The sequence below is a fragment of the Coenobita brevimanus genome, chromosome 38, assembly GCF_032717465.1.
Source record: "Coenobita brevimanus isolate Jiangsu-jjx chromosome 38, ASM3271746v2, whole genome shotgun sequence".
Classification (NCBI taxonomy): Eukaryota; Metazoa; Arthropoda; class Malacostraca; order Decapoda; family Coenobitidae; genus Coenobita; species Coenobita brevimanus.
In genome coordinates, this window is record NC_136991.1 from 15,466,383 (window position 1) to 15,486,542 (window position 20,160).

Here is a 20,160-nt window from a genome sequence, read left to right on the forward strand (position 1 = left end):
CTCCACCCACCATTTCTTTATTTTCTTTGACTATAATACAGCCTCTCTTCCTTGTAGCAGTGACTAAAATAATGTTATAATTTCTCTCTTTCTTTTAGTGACACAGAGGGCACATAAAATGAATGGAGTTTAGTAGACCGACTTTGATGTCGAAAATTAAATTATCTGGTGAAGAGTGGCAGTTTTTCCTTGGTTAGTGACATCGGGAATTACATATGAGTCTGGGGGAAATAGCAGTCAGATAGATTATTTTCTGGTTAGGAGGGCCGATAGGAGGTTAGTGAGGGATGTTAAAGTTAGAGGAAGTGAGGAGTTTGTGCAGCAGCACAAACTATTGATTTGTGATATGGTGCTTAAAGAACAGGTGATGAAAAAGAGGACTTATGTACCTAAGAGGAAAATATGGAATCTGAAAAACCAAGTAGTAAGAGATGCCTTTTATAGCGAGTTGAGGAGTGTGGTGGCTGAACAGAGAGCTGTAAACAGAGGCGTTAATGAACAGTAGAGAGCCCTCAAGAACAATTTCTTGAGAGTTACTGATGTAACATGCGGTTGGACAAGAGGACCACCAAGACATAAAGTAACTTGGTGGTGGGATGAGGGTGTAGAAGCTACAGTTAAGGAGAAAAGAAGGCTTTTCCGGGAATGGAAGAAGGGTGGTAGCAAAGAGGAATATTTTGCTGCCAAGCATAGGGCTAGAAGAGAGGTATACAGGGCAAAGTCTGAGTCAGAAACTTTTACTTGATAACCTAAATCATGGGGAAAGGAAAGATATGATATTTAGGGTGGCAGGTCAAGTGAAGAGGGATAATCGGGATATTATAGGTGAGCAGTGTGTGAAGAATGATGAAGGAAGGGTAGTGGTGAATAGTGAGGATATTAAAGATGCATGGAGAGAGCATTATAACCGGTTGTAGAATGAGGAGTTTGACTGGGACAGGGAAGGTTTGGAGCCAGCAGATCCAGTGTCTGGCCCTTGGCCTTTGATTGATATTGCTACTGTGAGTGAGGCAATAGACAAGATGAGGGTGGGGAAGGCAGCAGGTGTGACTGCCGAAATGTTGAAGGCCTCAGGCGATATAGGGGTGAGTTTAGTCACTGACCTGATAAATGGGATTATTTATGAGTGTGTTGTCCCAGATGATTGGCTGAAGAGTGTAATTGTAAATGTGTATAAAGGGAAGGGTGATGCCCTGGAAAGAGGAAATTATAGAGGTATAAAGCTTCTAGATCAGATAAAGAAGGTAATGGAGAGAGTTTTAGAAGGTATGATTAGAGAAAGAGTGAAAATTGATGGGATGCAGTTTGGGTTTATGCCAGGTAGGGGGACCACTGATGCTATATTCATTGTTCGTCAGCTACAGGAAAAATATATTGGTAGGAGAAGGGATCTTTATTTTGTTTTTGTTGATTTGGAAAAGGCCTTTGACAGAGTCCCTTGGGAGGTGGTGAAGTGGGCAATGAGAAAGCTTGGCTTGGAGGAGTGGCTGGTTAGGGTGGTTCTGGCTATGTATGTGGGTGCTCACACCCAGGTAAGAGTGAATGGAGATTTGAGTGATGAGTTTTCCGTGAATGTTGGTGTGCATCAGGGGTCAGTCTTGAGTCCCATGTTGTTTATCATGGTACTTGAAGCCCTTTCACGTGACTTTAGAAACGGACTCCCGTGGGAGTTGTTGTATGCTGATGATTTGGTGTTGACTGCAGAGAGTGAAAGGGAGCCGGAGGAAAGGTTTAGGAAGTGGAGCGATGGTATGAGGCACAAGGGTTTAAGGGTAAATGCAGATAAAACAAAAGTGATGATATCTAGGGTTGGTGGCGGTACTGTCAAGGACGAGGGAGAGTGGCCATGTGCAGTTTGCCACAAGGCCGTGGGAAGTAATTCCATCTTGTGTGGTGTGTGTGATAAATGGGTGCATAAGAGATACAGTGGTATCAAAGGTAGACCGAGATAATGCTGATTTTATGTGTACAGCGTGTCGGGGTGAGCAGGTGGAGATCGTCAGACGTGAAAGGATTGAACTTGCTGGTGAATCTCTTGAGTGTGTGGAAGAGTTTTGCTATTTGGGAGACATGTGTGCTGGAGGTGGGGCTGGAACTAGCTCTGTGGCTAGGGTGAGAAGTGGTTGGAAGTTCAGGGAGCTCTTGCCTCTCCTGACATTGAGAGGACTCTCCCTACTGCTAAGGTGTCTTTGTATGCAGCACGTGTTTGGAGTGTAATGCTGTATGGTAGCGAGACCTGGGCAGTGAAGGAGGAAGATATTCGCCGGCTCAGACGTACAGAAATGACAATGATTAGGTGGATGTGCAGTGCGTCCCTGCGTCCAAGGCCAGGAGGGGCTGGGTTTACGATGGAAGAGTTGAGAGGTAGGATGGGACTGGAGTGTATTGGTGTTGTGATGAGGAGAGGTAGATTGAGATGGTTTGGAGATGTGGAGACGATAGGGGATGATAAGTGGGTGAGGAAGGTGAGAAGCGTTAATGTTGGGGTTGGGGTTATGAGGGGTAGACCAAGAAAGACATGGGACGAGGTCATTAAGTGTGGCCTCAGGGTTAAGGGACTGAACAGGAAGGCTGCAATGGATCGTGCAACATGGAGAGCTGCCATTAGGTGACCAAGGCCGACACATGCAAGCATGTTGGAGCCTTTTAAAACTAAAACGAAATGAACAAATATCTACCGATTCTGAGTGTATTGCAATAGTTACTGCTACCGTAAAAAACGTGACAGCAGCAGCGTGGCTCCAGAGAAGACGGTACAAGGTCTTTGAATGGAGACCTGTATAACTCATAAGCTCAGGTGAACACTTTTTTTTTTTTTGGTATTTTCCAATGATTCTCATAAAAATAGAACGTTTGAGCCAAAAAATAACTTTTAAAAAATCTGCCGGGATTGGGGAGGTCACTGGTGAAAATTGGCTGGGAGGCGGTGGGTTAAGCGAAACACTGAGAGCTTCATTTCTTTTAGAGATAAGAATATTAGTTGCCTTGAAGGTATTATAGGGGTCAAGCAATATCTGTCCATTAATAAATTACACTTTTTTTGGTTTTCCTAGCAATAAATAATGAGACAATGCTTTTTTCTCCTCATTCAGTGATCACTGATAAGTTTTAATTTCTGGGGATCGCTGTGCTGAGTTTGGTGTATGAGAAATCAAACATTGTGAATGAGTGGGTAAGTGTAAAAGAACTTTGAAGCACTGAGTCATCTGCATATGAGTGAATGCACATATGCATAACAGACAACAGATTATTAATATGCATGATGAGCAATGGTGGAGCCATGACTGATACTCGTGGCACACCAGGATGAAATTGGAATATACTGTACATCATCCATCTTGATGCTTATCTTTCTATTGCTGAGAGATGAGGAGTTTAGTGGGAGAAAAGATGATAGGCTATAGCAAGGTAGTTTGGATAATTGGGAACAGAACTACATTCTGTCAAACGCTTTAGAAATATCAAGAGCTACTGCATGGGTTTCTCCATGTTGGTCAAATGGCTGATGGAGTATTATGATTCAGTATAAAATATCAATAATGGTTTTTTCGTGGCAATTATTACACTGTCTGTCAATAATTAAATTGTAAGATTCAACGTGTTTAACACTGCTTGTTACTGGCAATTTCAAATACTTTACTAAGGGAAGATGTGATAGCTGAATGCAACATGAGGGGTCAGTGGAGCTTCCTTTCTGTGGAGTTTGGTGGCTTTTTGTAACTTTCCCAGAAACTGGCTATGAAAAAATTGTGTATGCATGGAATGATTAATTTAGCAACAACACGAGCAAATGCTGGGGAACACCTTTTCAAGACTTTTGGAGGAATTCCATCTGACCTAGACCTCTGTTGTGCGGTAAATATTCTGTGATTGATATTCCCTATTATAAACTGTTTATGACTGATATTATGTATCGAATCAGAATCTTTAGTGTCAGCAATTTCGGGAGAGTCAAGTTCTGGTAAAGGAACTTTTTGACTGACTTCTTCTAAAGTACTCGTTCAATTTCAGGCAAACATACTGGCAAGAATGTCAGCTTTTTCATGAGGGTTATGTATGGCATTTCTGTCTGAAGATTATAGTGGGAATAGGTGATCATTTGTTAAAGTTACTGTTGAATGAAATGGACTATGAACAAAATATTCTATTGTCATTGATTAATTTGAATAGTTTGGAAGATTGTCTGTGAAGAGAGTTTGATTTCGTGAGATTTGTTGTTGCTTCTGCATAGTTTCTAGTAATTTTAAAGTTATTGAGTGCTTCAGTAGGTTTTTTAAAGGTTACAGTTATATTCTAAAGACTTGCGGGACGTTGCATTGACACAGTTGAAGTTAAAATTTTTTGGAGAGTACGATTTTCTAGTGGCCTGTTGACTGAGGATGAACTAATCCATACAAACTTAGTCGAAGTCATTAGTGTGGACTGGGTAGAACTGATGTCACTGGAGAATGGAAACTGTTACGGAATAACATTTACATAATTTCTAAACCAATCCCTGTCTGCCTTATCAAAGTGTTACTAGTCACCATCTCTGGTTCAGAACGGGGAGGTTAAGGTCACCTGACGTATGATGCTTTCATGAGATTATTCTCAGAGGATGTAAATGGTGACTCTATCTCTATCCTGTATTTATCCAGATTATTTGTCAGGAATAGGTCCAAGAGGTAGGCACTGTGGTCAAAGTTATCTGACGGGTATTGTTTTCTCTCAGTTTGTATGTTTGTTTGTTTTAGTCTGTCTGTTAACAATTTCACACAAAAAGTACTGATGCAATTTTGACGAAAATTACTGGGATGATGGGCTATGACCTTTTGATCACCTGATTACATTTGGGCCTGAACTGAGCCAAGGCCCAGGCTGTAAGGCCAATAAATGTGAAAAAAAAAAATAGATGGGTAAAAATCGTTTTTTCGCCATAACTTCTTTCAAGTTCATCATATCGACATGAAACCAAAACCTTCATATGTATCTTTCAAATCTGCATCCTATAACATGCCTCATTACATCAGGCGGGTCACCCCTCAGTTAACAGTGGGGGTCAGTGTCAGATGGGTCCGGCCTTAAATTTCAAATGGGAATAAAATCGTCAATTTTCACCCGATTCACTCCAAATTTGATATGTGGCATCATTTTCTAGATATCTTGTTGGTGTTTATAGGTCAGCACTAAAATGACTGCCGGGGACGGGTTTGTTGTGCCTTGGCACCGCTTCTTGTTTTAGACTAAAGTAGTCAGTCATGGCAGAATGTAATAACTATTCTAAATTATGGACGCTGAAGTCACCCAACACGGTAATTGCAGCAGTGAGAATAAAGATAAGGTTAGTCAACTGTGTAGATAAGGATTCAAATACATTGGATTATAGTTGGCTTGGGGAAGCGAAAACGTGTGCAGATATACTTGGTTATATTTAAGTAATATAGTAAGTACAATAAGTAATCAAAATTAGTAGAAGTGTAGTTCGTGTCAGTGTCAATTGTGTAATTAGATTTAATATAGCAAGAAGTACCAACCTGGTACGGTTAATGAAGAAATGGTGACCAGAAAAAAAACAGTATGAGGTTAAGACAGTAAAGATATGGGTTTCTGTGAGGAATTAGCCTAGAGAGGAGAAGGATTCAAGGAAGTAATGAACAGAATGAAGAGCTGTAAAATGTAAGGCTTAACCCTCACCTCTCCGCTCATGAGCACGATTTGTGATTGCAAAAACTACCTCTAGCACAGCCGCTTGATGACGACTAGGAAAGCCCTGTGATGCCAGTCCTACCCTATTGGTGGTGGCAACAAGAATTACTAAATAATTTTATGCGCTTCTGAAGTTTAGATTTCATAAATATGGGGCCTGTTGTCATGATCTTGCCTGAGTTGGATTTTCCTTTTCTTCCTGAGGGTGCCTTCTGGGAGTTGTACCTAGCCGAATCGTCGAGCACATTAAGTGTATGTAATATTCAACCAGTGATTGTGCTAAGAAACCGAGTCTAAATTAGTGACGTGATACATAATCCGGTTACGAAGTTCAAGACTGTGAGGCAGTATTTAGGCCCTTGGTGTTTGCACTCGTGATGATGCATAAACCAGTGATCAGACTAAAGCCAGTAACTGTTTTTAAACCAGTGGCAATGCAGTACTTACGTTACCCACATTGTATTTTGCATGGTTGATACTTCAGGATGTTGATGCTTAAATCACTGACAGTGTTTAAGCAAGTTACATTATCAAAATCTACACAACTTCAACTCTAAATTGCGTGTACGATTCAATGACAAATCCCAGAAGTATCACGACTTTGAGTCCTTCATTCCTGTCTACAAAAAAAAAAAAAAAAAAAAATACAGTTTACAAGTTGCAGTTCGTTCACGGTGTTAAACCAGTCCTCCCACCAGCAGGAGGCGGTGCCATTACTGTCACATTTATGACCTTTTATATTGGTATTCCCATTCAGGTATGGTGTTATGACGGTGGGTCTGGCAGATGGGCAGTACAGACTGTGTAAAAGCTATTCAGATCCAAAGGCTCTTCCCTGCCTTACGATCGACCGACAAAATCTGTACCAGCTGAAAAATACAACTCGTATTTAATGAACGATTAAGTGTAGTGCTTGGTGTGCTTGTGCGGACTGTGTCGTGGATGTGCCAACAAGCCTGGCACTGGAGGAGATCATATGGTGAAAGATCTTACATATTTAGGGGGGGGTGAGGGGGGAGGAGAGTTATCACATTTGCTGTTTGATTAAGGTAATATAAATCTCTCTCTCTCTCTCTCTCTCTCTCTCTCTCATTGCTACCATATTATTCTACTTGCCTCCAGGGCCCGTACTTATTAAAACTACATCATAGGTGAAGTCATAAATGTGAGACTTAAGGAGCACCTCATCATAACTAAGTCGAGACTTTGTTAGGTCGAAGTCTCAAGCTGCTGAGTTAGCGGTTGGCGCTGCGTAGCACTTGAGAGTTTCGAAAAATGAAGAAAAATCTAAGAAAACAACAGAGAAAAGATGTTACAAAAAATCAGAAATTACTACGATATTTTCTTACATGTTTTCAGGGTAGTGTAAACAGATTAATGTCATTTTTGAGGAATTATTAATTTACCACTTTGTTGTGGACGAGGGCATGCTGCCTCTCCACACCACCCTGTAAACAAACACCACCACCGCCATCCAAGCATGGAGAACTCTAACAGTGTAAGAAGCAAACGTTCCAGAAAGCAAAATTGGACCCCCGATGCTACGTATAAGCTGGCACAGTTGTATCTTGAGAACATACACGTGCTGAAGGGGGACTTCTCTGATGCGGGGTGCACGTTTAAAGCCAAACACGAGGCTTGGAACTCCACAGCAGACCGCCTCAGTGCCTCCTTCCCTTCGTGTCAGAGAGGGGTGAAAGAGTGCCAAAAAGATGGCAAACCATTCAATCAGAGGCTAGATCAAGAATCAGCAGATATAATGAAGCTCTGACTGGAACAGGTAAGGATTATTAAATTTGTAATGCATACATCACCTTTATCCCTTGCAATTACTTCCAGATCAGCCAGTTGGATGGAATGTAGCTTTTGAATAAGTGATCATTCTGAGGAAAATATAAATGAGTTACGTAAGCATGGCAGATTGAAGATAAATTGGCAATTTGACATGCAGTGTTTCTTATCACGTAGAGAATTTACAAGTAATAGGCAGATATTAGTCAATTGATTTTCTTTGGACATTCATATATATATATATATATATATATTTCTTGTGGAAAGTAGTCAAGGCATTAACTTTACCTAACCAAACATGAAGTATTAAGGAATGAATATTTGCATACTTAAACCTCGTTGATTTCTGATTGGAAATATTGTTACTTATTACTAGGCAATCAGTTCACGGCTATCACTGTGCAAATTTTGAGCAGAAATATAAGTCAGGACAGTAAAGTAAACTTTATTTGCACAGCTGTTTTTTTGGGGACCAATACAACTTCATTATAAATTAAATCAGAAGAGCACAGTACACGAGGTCCAAAGAACTACTGAATGTTTGAGCACCCTTACTCCCCAAATTTCCTTATTAGACTTTGCATATCATTACACATGTAGGCTACTTTGTCTTTTCAAGGTGGTGGTCCAGCACCTCCTTCGCTCAGTGACCTACACGAATTAATTGCCAAGATTCTGGGAGTCAAGAATGTAATTATTGCAGGCTTCCAACAGAAACCTGAAATATTGGTGCCTGATATATCACTTATTACTGGTGTCCCTTCGAGGGAAGGGTAACCCTCAATTACCATTATAATCATAGGAAAAAAAAAATATTGCACCATATTTTATGTAAAACATGTTTATTTTCTTTCAGTTGTCAGTGTTTCCTCTGTTCTCCTTCATAATCCTTCCCCTTATCACCCTATCCCTTACTTGTTTTTCGCTTTTCTATACAACAGTCCCTGCTTATAATTCCTCCATCTCTTCTCTTCCCATTTTAAGATAATACCCAGCATGAAAGCTTTACATGATGCAAGAGGTAGGAAAATATCAAAAATTATCTTTAACTTAATACTTTATTAGTATAATGTACATCATTTACTGAGACAGCTGTGGTGCAAAAGAAGAAAGCATATAGTGAGTGGACGGGAAGTAGGGGCATAGAGGAAGTTTAGAGACGGAAGTCGAGTTGGAAAGGGTAATAAAGAATTTGCTTTTGGAGTGAAAGAGATTAACAAGGAGAGTGTATGTGAGTGAGGTGGAGGTCTGGCAATAAATAGATTGACATGAATTAGTACGTGGCCCATTCTTTTTTTCTCCCAATAGCACAGCCACAACAGCAGAGCGTGAAGAGAATGACAGTGTTGCCTCCACATCCCGCTCTGAACCACCCGTGTCCTCCACACCCGTGCCACCCGAGAACCTGCAACCAAACATGGAGAGACTACTACTGGTTGACGTGGAGGAAGCTGAACACCTCAGGAAAAAAAGAAAATTAGAAACCGAATTACTGGAACTAGGCATTCTAGCAGAAAAAGCAAAATACAATTACTAATTGAAAACAGAAAACCTTAAAAAAAAAAAAATCCCTCTAACTTTAAAAACTGATAGAAATATAATAAAACAAAGATAAATGAGTTTGTATCTTATCTTTGAACCTTACTATAGATCATAAATACATACAATTAATGTAAAGTGTCTTCATACAGAATCCCCGTACAGTATTAGGGCTGGCCAGGGTACGCTTGGCAATGTATGGATTGAAACCTAAACCATGCAGCAAAACGAGCAAATGATTTCACAACATCTGATAGATATGAAATAATATTAAATGAATTATGTAACTGTGAATCTTCAACTGGACTTATACTTTGTGGTGCATTGCAAAAAGTTTCTTTAGAGAAAGAAGTTGTTCTCTTCATAAGCGATGGACAGTAGGTTAAAGTTTTTTACTTACCATAACTCAGGAGCTGCACACCTGTCGTCACTCATCATTGCTGCAATGAGTAAGGAAAATATAATGCAAGCAGTAGCACATGGGAAACTAAGTTGCATATAGTACCTATTAAATTGTGGCTAGCATAAAGTTACCACTTAAGAACTAAATAGATCATGTTTTTACATCTATTAATTATACAGTAATATGAACAGTAAATTAATGCTATACCTAATTGATATGTTAACAGTATTCCAATGACAATCAAAATAGTATGGTCCCTGGTGAAAAATAAATACTGTAACTCAAATACCCTACATCAAAGCTACTCATTACACTCTACGGTGAGAGTTTTTATTTGTAACTTGCATTGCCTCTGCACATAAGGTATGCAGTGTAACAATTAAAGTGAAGGTTGACAAACTCATCCCTGTAAACGAGTCCCTCACGGGGACGTCTAGCTGCAGGAACGGGTTTTCGTTCTGGTTGTTGTTCGCCATGGTCATCACCATGGGCATCTTCTGCAGGTATCGGTGCTGGTATATTGATATTCCGGTCCTTGCAAATGTTATGCAACATAGCACAAACTTCAATGATCTTACTAACTTTATCAGGAGGAGAGACTCTGATTTCGCTGCAAGACATGAAACCGACGATTGAGCTGGCCAATTCCCCTCTCAACAACACTTCGGGTTCTCTTGTGTGCCCTGAAAATATTTTGGTATGTAATAGCCATAGTTGGCTATCTTCCTAATCTCTGTGTTCAAATTCAGTGCACAAGTTAGTTGAAAATATATATCAATTTCAGTATCATAATTACTGGGCCAAATTACAGTATCATACAACAACTGATTTAGGTTAGGTTAGGTTAAAGTTTGATGAAATTAGGTTAAGCTAAGATAGATGCCAAGACAGATGGAGATAGAAGGTAGAATAATCCTTTTTAGCCATGCTCCACCTACCTATCTCCCACTCATGATGTACTTGGTACTAAAAAGTGCATGGATACATTATTTATTAAAAACTGAAGTAGAAAGTGAAATTAGTATAGTGTCAAAAGGCGCTTTCATGATTCCATGGTCTTACGAAAGTGCAAGTTGACCTATTTCAGTTTTATATTTAATATAACTTGGTCGGTGGAAAGAGCAGAATCATCAAACGATGTACCATACAATCTGCTTAGTTAATAATATATAAACTTCAGTGTCATTATGGATCTATTACTGGGACAAATTACAGTTTCATACAACCACTGATTTAGGTTAGGTTAGCTTAAGTCTAGGTTAGGTTAAAGTTTGATGAAATTAGGTTAGGCTAAGATAGATGCAAAGACAACCACTGATTTAGGTTAGGTTAGGTTAGCTTAAGTAGAGGTTAGGTTAAGTAAAGTCTGATGAAATTAAGCTAAGATATATATATATATATATACACCGGTACTTACATGTTGTAGTTTGACTGTGGGCCAGGCTGTGGCCGAAGATATGGAGTAAGCAGCCACTTCTTGCTTGGATACCCGCTGTCTCCCAGCAAATGGCATGCAGGTGGAACCCCACCTATTTCAAAGATTCTGTTCAGTGCACTCTCACGCAAAATGCGGGCATCATGCACTGATCCAGGCCACCTTGCAACAATGTTTATAACTTTGTACATGGCATCAAACACTATTTGCACATTGATGCTGTGGTATCTTTTCCTGTTCGCATATTCTGCCTCCTCAAACTCATTTGGTGCAACAATCCTAATATGTGTTCCGTCTATAACGCCAATCACACCTGGGAATCCTGCAATTGCCAAAAAATCTGCTTTGTTCCTGTTGGTTGCTTGTTGAGTTAGGGGAAATTTTATAAACTGTCTCAGTACATTATTGGCAGAAAGTGCTTCAAGTGTTTCGGTGATTACCCTGCTAACAGTTTGTTGTGAAGGCCCCAACTCGTCACCACTACAAAGTTGCATTTTTCCAGTTGCAAGGTAATGCAAAGTTAAAATCACTTTCATTTCAGGGGTTAAAGCCTTGTTTCTTGCCGTTGGTCTTGTTAGTGTCTCCTGCACCAAATCGGTCACAAAAATTATGCCTGCACGGTCCAAACGATATCTCTTGACCAGTTCTGCATCACTTAGCTCGTTAAGCACATCTTTCCTTTCACGAAAACGTCTTGGCGCTGGCGAATTTGTTGTTGCTGTCGTGCAGTGGCCATCTTTACTGTTATGATCGAGTCATAAGCTGCGTCCGAAGCGCTATAACCACTCGGGAGGGGTCTTAAGCTATGACTCGGTTTAAGTCGAACATAAGGACTTATGACTCGCTCCTATGAATTTAGGACAGACTTTCGCCTTATGACTCATTCTTAGTGTTTTATAAGTACGGGCCCTGGCTGGGCCCTTACTTATAAAACACTAAGACTGAATCATAAGGCAAAAAAAAAAAAAAAAAAAAAAAAAGCCTTAAGGGGGACTTTGATGGATAGTTGCGGAGAGGAAGGACGTGTGCTGAACTCTCCTCCAGATTCTAGGGCTGCCTCACCGGCAATAGTTTTTTTGCGCTTTTTCCGAATAAAGTTAGGTTAGCTAGCATTCATATTCCTCCCTACCCTTACTAGAGATATAGTAGGTGTCTGTATCTGTTTCCTGAGATCGCCTTTGCTTACCTCTGGAGTGTACCCCCCATTGATCACTCTGGGGTGTGAGTTACAAACAAGCACGTCCTCCTGAGAGTGGTTTGAGAGGGTAATCATTGACTAGGTTTGTGTTCCCCAGGTGCTCTGTCCCTTGCTTGGTTTTCTTCTTCCCACTTCCCCCTCACGGGGGGAGTGGTTACTATGACGGACGCCTCTACTGCCTCCCTCCCCTTCAGGGGGGGAGGTGGTCCAGATGACAATAGGAATGACAGAACTGACCACCCCCAGACTGACAGATGCCAGACTCGAGCCCCACTTGACATACCTGTAGCTAATGCGACCTACATCACCATCCATGCACTAGGTTCCACTCCCCTGTAAAGTCTCAATCCCTTCCTTATCAAGAAAGTGATTGACCACTGTGCGGGAGAAGTTGAACAGGTAAAAAAAACTTGCTAATGGAGATCTGGTCAAAACTATAAACTCAGCACAGGTAAAGGATTTGTTGAAACTGTGCAAATTCCATTGTTACGATGTCGAAGCCAAAATCCCAGTCTCCATGAATTCTTGCAAGGGTGTTGTCACTTGCAGGGATCTCATGCTGATAAGCGAGGATGAGATCGTAAGTGAACTGGCGCAGCAAGATGTCATCGAGGCTAAATTCATAATCTGTTACTCGGAAGGCATAAGGACGAAGACAGCAACTATCATCTTGACGTTTGCCAAATCTTCTCTTCCTAGTGATATCAAAGTTGGTTACGAAATCATTCACGTTCGGCCTGACATCCCTAACCCTTTGCGTTGCTTGAAATGCCAGCTGTATGGGCATGGTACAAAGACTTGTCGGGCTTCCCAGCCAGTGTGCGGCAATTGTGCGAGCCAGGGTCATGACGCGGAAAGTTGCACATCAGAGACAGTACGTTGCTTTCACTGCAAGGGTACTCACTCCACTTCCTCTAGGGATTGTCCCAAGTGGAAGGAGGAGAAGGAAGTCTGCACAGTGAAGGCAACTGAGGGTATTTCCTACTACGAAGCTAGGAAAAGTTGAAGGAGTTGCATGCAACTCCCACGCCGAATAGGTCCTATGCTTCGGCAGTTATGTCTCGTCCTGTGATGTGCTTTGTCGAGACGCAGACTGACCCTGTCCTTCTCGCTCCTGCCACTCACAGTACATCTATCTCGACCTCCTGTCCGTTCCAGCTCTCTCACTGACATCCCTAAGGCTTCAACATACTCTCAGGCTGCTGCTGCCTCTCCATCAGTACGGCCTAAAGCGAACCCTGACGAGCCTACTAAGAATAACATGACTACCCTCGCGAAACAGTCACGTCCTCATGTCCTTCCGGTTCCTACTCCAGCGAGGGAGAGAAAGGTTAGCTCTTCCTCGGGGGAGGCTGGGAACCTAGTTATTGATGAAAATATGGAGGTTTCCATCAACAAGCACCGGGATAGGTCCCCCGGTAGTCGCTCGCCTACTGGCGGGCAACAAAAAAAGACGAAGCACACTGGCCCCCAACGAAAATCTTAAACCGACAAATTCACTCTATTACAGTGGAATTGTAGAGGTACTGGGAATAAGTTACAAGAAATAGTAATCTTGCTGCCAATACACAGGCCAGACGTTTGTTTACAGGAGACGCGCCTGGATGATCATCCTGATCCTCCACAGTTAAAACACTACCACTCGTATAGAAGATATGAAGGTCACGGAGTAGCCATTTACACATACAAATCACACCCACAAACGGAAGTGATTCTAAATTCTACTCTGGAAGCGGTCGCGTGCAGAGTAAAATTTAATAACACGTATCTCTCTATTTGCTCTCTGTACTGTCCTCCACATGGCCTCATTGATAGTGATGCTTTATATTCACTATTTGAACATCTGCCTGGGAATAAGTTAGTGTTGGGCGATTTTAACGCCCATCACTATCAGTGGGGTAGCTTGAGGATTGATGGTCGTGGGGAGCAAGTAGCCGACCTAATACTACAATCCAGCCTCTGTCTTCTGAACGATGGTAGAGCAACTCGTGTAGATGATCGTACTGGTAACTTTTCGGCCATTGACTTATCTTTGGCCTCCCCTGGTATACATCAAGATTTCTCATGGGACCCTTACAACGACTCCTTGGGAAGTGATCATTTACCCATCTGTCTTTCTTATACATGTGACATCATTTTGGACCCTCCACCTCCAAAATTTAACTATCAGGACAACCTGATTAAGATGTTAGGATTGTACAATGAGATTTGGGCATCTTGAACGTTCCCAAACTCATGGCACTTTGCGCACGTCATACCGATACCCAAAGAGGCTGGTTGTCTTTTGAATCCCACTTCATTTCGTCGTATTGTGTTGACTTCTTGTCTATGTAAGGTCATGGAACATATGGTAAACAACAAAGAGTCGAAGAATTTGTTAAATGATCAACAATGTGGCTTCCGTAAATACAGAAGTTCACTAGAACATTTAATGAATTTTGAGCATTGTATTGCAGAAGCATTTGCCAATAAAGAATTCATGATAGGGGTCTTCTTGGACATCCATAAAGCCTATGACATGACATGGCGACACGGTATACTAATGAAGCTCTATGCTTATGGTTTAAAGAGGAAATTTGCCTATTTTTATTTCAAATTTCTTAAGGGACAGAACTTTCGCTGTCAAATTGCCCCGTAACGTAACATCGGATATATTTATCCAGGAAAACAGAGTGCCACTGGGAAGTGTGCTTAGTCCTACTTTATTTAGTATTATGATCAATGATATTCTGTCATCAGCTCGGATCCCGAGGAATCTTAAATACCCACTCTATGCTGACGATTGTGCAATGTGGCACTCTTCCCGTAATGCACAATTTTCGGCTGGGCAGATTCAAGCAGCCCTTGACTCCGTCCACCTATGGGACTTGCAGTGGGAATTTAAGTTTTCCATCCGTAAGTGTGCCACTGTAGTCTTCACTAATCGTAACGTACATAATTTTTGCTCAACTTCGGATAATCAGGCGGTACCTTTTCAAAATTCTGTAAAGTTTTTAAGAATACATTTTGATCGTAGAATGAATTTTAAACTTCACGTTAATACTTTTCTTGTTCGTTGTGATAAACTGTTAAATGTCCTCAAGTACCTAGTGGGTACTACCTGGGGTGCCCACAGAAAATCTTTATTAATAGTGTATAAGTCCTTTATTCGATCAAAGCTAGACTATGGCACACAGGTGTATGGCTCGGCATCCGATGCCACGCTGAAAGGATTGGATGTGCTACAGAATAAATGTTTGCGAGTGTGTCTTGAAGCTGTACGGGGTACCCGTGTAGCTCGTATGGAAGTGGAGGCGAATGTGCCTCCCCTCTGTATTCACCGTGAACACCTGGCTTGGTCCTATGGCCTTCGAACATATAGGAAAAGTAATATCGGTAATGTGGCCTGTACCCCCCTGCGTCAATACCACCACCTTCTGCAGGGGGTGCATCGGCCACTTACCGTCCGCCTCCACTTACTGACTCAGGAGCTTGGTGTGGACCCCAGTGACTGTGACAAGTTGGTGTTAAAAAATATAGCACCTTGAGAGCTACCCGACTTTACTGTTGATGTTACATGGCTCCCAGCACCAAAGGCCAAGGTTCCGGAGGCGGAGGTCCACCACTTGTTTCATAACATAATTCGTCACTTGGGTCCCATCATTTGTACACCGACGGCTCCAAGTCGAGTGAATGTGTGGGTGCAACAGTGTGGTCGACTGAATGTGCCCTCATGTATCGGTTGCCGACTCATACATCTGTGTTTACCTCCGAACTTTTTGCTATTGACAAAGCCATAGACTGTGCTCACATTTCTAGGCATGACTCATTTGTCATATTTTCAGACTCGAAATCAGCCCTTCAGGCAATTGCTTCTTGCACTATGGACTCGCACGAGATCCAGGGCCTCATTGTTAATAAGCTGCATTCATGCAACAAGTCATTCACGCTGATCTGGGTGCCTGGTCATTGTCGTATCTACGGCAATGAGCAGGCTGACTTACTTGCAAAGTCGGCTGTAGAGCTCGAGGAGACTTGGGACATTCCTCGTGATCTACGGTCGAGTCTCTCTCTCGGAAAGAAATCAATAAATCTTCTGTGGCAAGGTCAGTGGACCAGACTAAATATTCCAACTTGTAAGCCGTACCTGGGCGACTGGGACACTGCCAACTGTCCCAGTCGCCTTCAAGAAAAAGTGTTGGCGCGATTACAGCTCAATCCCACTATTTTAACTCGCATGAAACCATATACGGAAAGACGCTTCCCACCGCACTGTGACATCTGTAATGCGGTGTTATCTATCAGTCATATCATCCTGCGCTGTCGGCAATTTATTCGTGAACGTGCTTCACTTATAAATTACTTCAGCGCAGTAGACGTCCCCTTCACCCTTTCCTCCATCCTGGGTGATGGGGACATTGTTATGACTGATAAATTGATGGCTTTCTTGAGAGAGACCGGACTGATCAGAGTGATGAGACTTTTTTACTATGTGGTTACGGTTTTTATCAACGGTAAATATGCATATATTGTACTATTAATTAGGATTGACAGTTGACATATTTGAAATAGTTCCTCCTCCCACTGATCTGTTTCTAATATAGATGTCCCCTACATTAAGCCAAGTTCTTCGCCTGACAGTCACCAGCTGATGAGTGCAAGTGTGCAATATAGGAAGGTATTGGGCACCTGCAGTCGATGGTGGTCTGCTGGGCGAGGTTCTTCACTTTCTATATAAATTATGTAAATACATTATACCATCTTGCTTAAGTTATTCTAATTAGGGACGACAGCTGACGTATATGGGAATGTTCCTGACTCGTCTGGTTCCCTTTCATATATTGATGTGCCCTATATTAGGTTGTGCTTCGACTGACAGTCACCAGGTGATGAGTGCAGGTATGTAATGTAGAAAGGTATTACATATCTGCAGTCGATGGTGTTCTCTTGGTAGAGGCTTTTTTAACATTAGTGTAGGTCTAGTTATTTGTCTCTTAGGACATAGTATAGGTTAGCGATTTGTCTGTCAGGTGATTAGTTTTAGGGTCTTTTTATTAGGCACTTTTGTTTATAAGTAATATAAGGTTAAAAATATAAAAAATTACAAAAACAAATAAAAAGAAATTAAAAAAAAAATTATATATATGTACATGTGCATGAAAGTGTGTATGTTCGTATGCATTTATGTGTGTATGTATGTATGTATATATATAATGTTCGTATATGTATATATGTGGTAATGTATATACATATATATAATTCTGCCTTGATGACCAGGGGCTCCGGCCTCAATGGTCGATAGGAAAAAAAAAAAAAAAAAAAAAAAAAGAAAAGCCTTCAGGGGGGCTTTGATGCATGGTTGTGAAGAGAGCGGACGTGTGCTGAGTTCTTCTCTAGCTTGTAGGGTTGCTTCTCTGGCTTTAGTTTTTTTTTTTTTTTCACCCTTCTGGTGGTCGATAGGATAGCTAGTTCTCATTTTCCTCCTCTCCCTGATACTTAGAACAGTAGGTGTCTGTTCTACTATACTGAGTTTATCTTTGCTTACTCGCCCACGGAGGGTCCCCCCCACTGATCGCTCTGGGGCGTGAACTGACACGTTCAGGCCTCCCTGGAGTGGTTTGAGAGGGCAACCTCAGACTTAAGTGTGTGGTCCCCGGTTGTTGGTCCCTTGATCGATTTCTCCCCTTCCCACTTCTCCCGTTAGGGGGGAGTGATACTATGGAGGACGCCCCTACGGCCCCCCCCCCTTCAGGGGGAGAGGTGGTCCTGTCCAACCCCCGACTGATCAACGGAATGACAGGCCCCAGACAGAACGGCCCCAGACTCGTTTGCCTCTGGATATAAATGTAAATAATGCAGAATTTGTAATCATCCATGCTCTAGGTTCCACTCCCTCGAGCAGTCTCAATCCCTTCATGATCAAGAAGGTTATTGATGGCTGTGCTGGGGAGGTGGAACAAGTGAAAAAACTTTTGAATGGAGACCTCCTTGTCAAGGCGTGTAGTTCCTTCCAAGTTAAGGACTTGTTAAAGCCGCACAAGTTCCACTGCTATGATGTCGAGGCCAAGATCCCAACATCCATGAATTCCTGCAAGGGTGTTATCACTTGCAGGGATCTCATGGTGATGAGTGAAGAAGACATCATATAGGAACTTGCTCAGCAAGTTGTCATTGATGCCCGGTTTATAACTAGATTTTCCGAAGGCATGAGGACGAAGACGGCGACTATTGTTTTGACTTTCGGCAAAGTTTCACTCCTGGCACATGTCAAAGTTGGCTATGAAATTGTTAATGTCAGACCTTATATCCCCAACCCACTCTGTTGCATGAAGTGTCAATTATATGGGCACATTGCTAAGAATTGTTGGGCTTCACAGTCAGTGTGTGGCAAATTTGCAACACAGGGTCACGATGCTGAGCAATGCACATCAGAGACTATCTGTTGCTTTCACTGTAAGGGTGCTCACTCCACTTCCTCTAGGGATTGTCCCAAGTGGAAGGAGGAGAAAGAGGTCTGTACAGTGAAGGTGACTGAGGGTGTCTCCTACTATGAAGCAAGGAAAAAGGTGAAGGAGTTGCATGCAACTCCTACGCCGAAAAGGTCCTATGCTTCGGCGGTGATGTCCCGTCCCGTGATGTGCTCTGCTGCGACACAGACCGACCCTGAACCGGTTCCCCTTACCACACATTCTACCTCTCCATCTCAGCCTCCTGTCCAATCCACCTCTCAAACTGATACCCCTGTTACAACTTTCTACTCTCAGGCTGCTGCTGCTTCTCAGTCAGTCAAGCCTAAAACGAAGCCTGACAACTCTTCTGAGAGTAATATGACCACCCTTACTAAGTCACGACCTCATGTTCTTCCTGTTCCTGGCCCAGCGAGGGAGAGGAAGGGTAGCTCTTCCTCGGTGGAATCTGGGACCCTCGTAATTGATAAAAATATGGAGGTTTCCATAACCCCTACACCGCGGGCTTGTTTACCAATAACTTGCGTGTGCCGCGGGGTTATTTGGGCTCCGACAGACTCTCAAAAGATATTTGCCAAAAATCAGTTATTAGTCCTAGAATAATAAAATTACATATGCTTATGGCACATACCTTCAGCTTTCTCCTGGAATGATTGTTGAGCCTTCGTCGGTTACCGTAGGACTTGTGGAGACCTCTGAAGTAGGGTAACGAAGTCTCCACTTTACACTTCCCGACAACCCGTAATATGATTACCACAGCCAGATACAAACACTATAAACACTATTCTACAATTTTCAAGTAGTTTGGGATCCATACTAAAAAAAAAAAAACACTGTGAAAGCAATGGAAATTACGAGCGCGTCTGATCGTCGCACTGGCACTACTGTAGTTCGCTCATGGTAGCCTGTCATTTATTATTCATAAAACCCCTCACACTTTATATTTCTATTACTATATAACACTTATATATATCTACAGTCTTTATCCATAAGTTTCCTTCAGTAGTATTCGTTTATTGTCACTGTAGGGATTCAATTTCTTTCAGTAAAATACGTAGCATTCACTTTCTCGTCCTGTATACTGGCATTGAGAGTGAATGTCACTTTCATCTTCACTCTCATAACTCATAGCATTCAGACATGCTAGAGTGAAACTTTCACTTTCATTACTCCTAGGGTATATACTCGTAATCTTATAATACTACTCATTTACATTTCTATTTACGTTCTCTATTTTATTTACGTTATTTACATTTCTATTTTATTTACACTGTGTTGTGCACTGTCACTTGAAATAACTTATAAAACTATTTTCCATTGTTCACGTATATTTACATTCATTACTTTCACTTGCTGTTTACACATTATTTACACATTATTTACAATTCCACTTGCACTGTTTTACTCAATAGAAAGATCATAGTCACTCTTTTATCAATTGTCAGCCCTTTACCTCTTTCCACACGAGGTTTAGTAGGGGGTAAAGGTCACAGAGCCATTTGCATGGGGGGTGAAAAAAAGGCCTTGAAGTCAGCAAGATGAAACGTACGTCCTCTCACTTCGGAAGATGAGAGTACACTGATAACGCAGGGGCAGCCTAGAGGCCTGCTTTAGGGGTTATTCAGAGTTACCAATATTACTTCTTGAAACAGCTAAGTCTAGC